Genomic DNA, 4410 nt, shown 5'->3' on the forward strand with positions numbered 1-4410 from the left:
TTTTAATTTTTATTTATTTACTTATTTATTTATTTATTTATTTATTTATTTTTGGCTGTGCTGGGTCTTTGGTTCGTGCGAGGGCTTTCTCCAGTTGCGGCAAGTGGGGGCCACTCTTCATCGCGGTGCGGGGACCGCTCTTCATCGCGGTGCGCGGGCCTTTCACTATCGCGGCCCCTCCCGTCGCGGGGCACAGGCTCCAGAAGCGCAGGCTCAGCAGCCGTGGCTCACGGGCCCAGCCGCTCCGCGGCATGTGGGATCCTCCCAGACCAGGGCTCGAACCCGTGTCTCCTGCATTAGCAGGCAGATTCTCAACCACTGCGCCACCAGGGAAGCCCAAAAGATGTTATTTTAAAATTACAAAAGTTCTATACAAATATAAAGTATTAGTAGTAGCAATAGTAGTATCATTGTTTTATGTACTGTACTAATTGAAGGTGTGATGTGTAAACAACAGAAACCGTTCTGGACCATTTAAGTGGAAAAGAAATTTGATAGAGGGGATCAGACAGTTCACAGACTTCTGAAGAATCAGGCTTAAAGGCTATATAACTAGGAGCAGGACGGATTGGCGCCAGAAGACACCAGGCCTGCATTCTGGGCACAGGCTCTGTACCTTGTCTTTCCAACATCAGGTGCTGGAAGCTAGGCCATGTGCTGTTGCTATTTCTGAAACTGAGTGTCTCCTTGCCACCAAACTCATCATCAGAATTGAATCCCCCTTGCACTGCCTTCTTCACACCACACTCTACCAATCAGAGACCTCATATGTTAATGGGTGACTGGCAGAGTCAAGGTCACATACCTGTACCTTAGCTGCAAGGGAGCCTGGAAAAGCAAGTTTATGGCCTTTATCTTAGGAAGTGGGATTCATAACGTAAGAAATTCACCAAATATAGGAAAGGGGCTCAGTATATTCCAAAGGCACATAAATATCTACTAAATGCATAGCATTGTTTTAAGTCTTAAAATATTTAATATCATTGTGCAAATGCAACCTACAGAACTATAGTCATAGCAGAACACATACATCCTTCAGCTGTAAGTCTTCTTACATTTTGCTTTCTCCCTTTTTTTAAATCGTTGACAATGATTAGACTAACTTTGAAGCCAAAATTTTGCTTTATTGTGTTTTTTAAAACCATTTTTGCTCAAACGAAAATCTCTAGTTTATAAATATGTCAATCAACTTAAGTGTTTTTCAGAAACTCAAACTCAGCTGCCAACCAATTGGTAGCAGTTACTCACTCAACTATATCCAAGATAGAGACTCATCTTACAGACCAAATGTCAGAGATTTTTTCCAGGAGTCTACCAGAAAATCATTATATGTGAATCCTGCAGAGATGTTTTGGACTTTGAACAATATTTGACTTATAGGTCTATGACAAGTAGAAATTATTCCTTTTTTTTTTTTCCAAACTGTGTTCTTGTAAACCTTCTTTATTTTTTTCTTAATTTTTAAAAATTTATTTTATTTTTTAATTTTTATTGGAGTATAGTTGCTTTACAATGTTGTGTTAGTTTCTGCTGTACAGCAAAGTGAATTAGCTATACGTATACATATATCCCCTCTTTTTTAGATTTCCTTCCCATTTAGGTCACCACAGAACATTGAGGAGAGTTCCCTGTGCTATACAGTAGGTTCTCATTAGTTATCTGCTTTATACATAGTAGTGTATATATGTCAATCCTCATCTCCCAATTCATCCCACCACCCTCTTCCCTGTTGGTATACATAAGTTTGTTCTCTTTGTAAACCTTCTTTAAATTCTGTGTTTCTCTACCCACAATAGACAGGTGAAAAACTGAATGGGAATTTTGAACATCTATTATTTCTTCTATAGTGAAATGTAATGCCTTTACTTCTTGTTGATGAATCTTCTTGCATAGCTGACAATGATGACTATGTTTAAGGAGGGCAATAATTTAATATTTGTTGTCCATTCCCCTGAAATACTGAGGGAAGATAGGAAGAGAGACAATCAAAAATACTTGTGTAGCATGTCTTAGGTGAATTTTTCTTGATCCTATTGGGTGACAATGTGAGTGTTATAACTCAATTTTGTCTCAGCTATTACTTTCTGATTAAACTTTTGTGTGCATAACATAGGTATTACATAAAAATTTCAAATTTTTGCACCTGAGTGTGTGTGTGTGTGCACGCACACATGTGTGTGAACAAAAGGGAGAGGTAAGTGGGAAGAAAGTAGAGTTTGCTTAGGCTGAGCTTCAAGGAGTGTGTGTACCTTGCCAGGAGGAGTGCAATGTATAAAATTTGAACTTCAAATCTGTTACTTTATTATTACTCTCATTTGTTATCATTAATCCCATTTTGACATTATTAATGACAAAACAGAGTCTTGGAGTAAACATTTAAAGAAATGCTGGCTTACATCTATAAATTATTTTAAAATTGTATATGATAAATATAAAAAGTGAAAACACTAACAATATATTTCTTTTTAAATAATATGATTTTATGATTATCTTTTTTAGTAGAATTTATAACACTTCTACATTTCCTATGTTTCATAATTATATTATCTTACTAATTGACTGGTTGACCCATTATTTGATGACCTGCCTGAAAGACAGAAATAAATGCAAAAACCCTGCCATCCAGCATGCTCTGTTAGCCAGCATTTCCAGCCCAGCCTTGCGGCAGATGTTGGAGGAGATGTTAGAGAACCAAAAATACAGTTTGGGGGTTTTAGGCAGAAAAGGGTAAAAAGCACAAAGGAATAAAATGTTCACTTTAAGATTGATTATCAATAAATCAAGAAAAAGATGAATAGGGCTGAATGCAAGAACAAGAGCGACAGAAGAAGTGTGTAAGACTGTAGGAATCCCAATACATAGGTGATAACTAGGGCCAGAGGAGAGGAGAGAAATAGGAGAAAAGAAAGCAAAGGAGGATGGAATGCAAAAATAGCAATAACAGATTTAAGTTACATTTACTAAGCATTTATTAAATACTAGGGATGCTTTAATTTCTCTCAAAAACAATGAGAAGATGATATTATTCCTAGTCTACAGAGGAGGAAACTGGGAGGAAGGCAGGAGCACAGGTAACTCTCTTGTTAAAAAAAAATATGAAAAGTGACAGTGTCAGGATTTGTACACAGGTCTTTTCATTCATGCTCAAGACTTTTCCATGATACTTGGCCTGCTTTGACTCTACAACTTTGAAAATTGATTTCTCACTGTGTGTTTGATAATTCTTTATTAGCTTGAATATGCATTTAGCAATACTCATCTGTAAGTCAAACTTTAATATTTTAGCTCTAAAAGAAGAATAAAATAGTAGCAGCAAGCAGTAAGTACAGCACAAGCTCATATTCCATCAATCTTCCTTTTACTTATGATGGTTTTCACATTCAGATGCAATGCCCTAGGTCAATAACCACAAAAGTTGATCAACTGCTGTTTACTAAATCAAATGCCCCTTTAAGCTGAAGTCTAAAGCCAAAGCAGGAATTACATGAGTTGGGTTATATAAAAATTAGTATACTTCAGGTCAATTCCAGGAAGAGCTTTCCTGGGCCAAAAAGATGTTTTCCCCTGAGCAGGAAAGCATGATGTATGAACAACTGAATCAATTTTAATACTGTTAACCAATTAAGAAAAGAAAATGGATACCAGTTCACTGGATGGGCCCAATGTACACACTGAACAAAAAACATTTTAAAGTGTCAAGAATATACACCTGTGACTATTGTTAAAGATGGCTGACTTGATTAATCCCACATGGTTCTGTTTCCTTCCAAAATCTAACTGAAATAAAAATAGACATTAGCTGGAAAAAAAAGGAGAGATTACCTTGAAGGGCAAAATTTTTGTGAGATTTCTGGAAATTGGAATGCAATAAGAGAGAGAGTGAATGTTTAAAACACATACCTACACACACACACACACACACACACACACACACACATACACACAACCCAAAACAGGCAGAGAGGACTGCTACAAAGGTAAAAGCCATGCATTCCAACAATCTTGAGCAAACCTCAAGAGAAGTTCCCCAGTATTCCATAGGAAGTCATCCAAGAGCAGGAGCTGTCCAAAGGCAAATAATCAAAGTAATTAATTCAAAGATTACAGAAATACTGAACCAGTTGTGCCCTGCTACCTCACATCATTCCCCATAATGTCACATACCCAAGTAATTTACTCCCAGGCCAAAAACAGGAGGCCCTTTCTGAAGAAGTGTTGGCTCTGTGGTGAGATGGGGGAACACAGCAGAGCCCAAGATAATTCTAGACCTCTGCAATGGAGAAAGATAAAAAGGAGTATCTCCTTCCAAAATTGAAACAAATAAACATGAAATAAATCCACTTACAGAACAAAATGCAACTGATGGAACATAAGTGGCTGTCCTTCCAAGATTCAATTGAACTAACCTGA

Source organism: Balaenoptera acutorostrata, chromosome 4 (assembly GCF_949987535.1).
Source record: "Balaenoptera acutorostrata chromosome 4, mBalAcu1.1, whole genome shotgun sequence".
NCBI lineage: Eukaryota > Metazoa > Chordata > Mammalia > Artiodactyla > Balaenopteridae > Balaenoptera > Balaenoptera acutorostrata.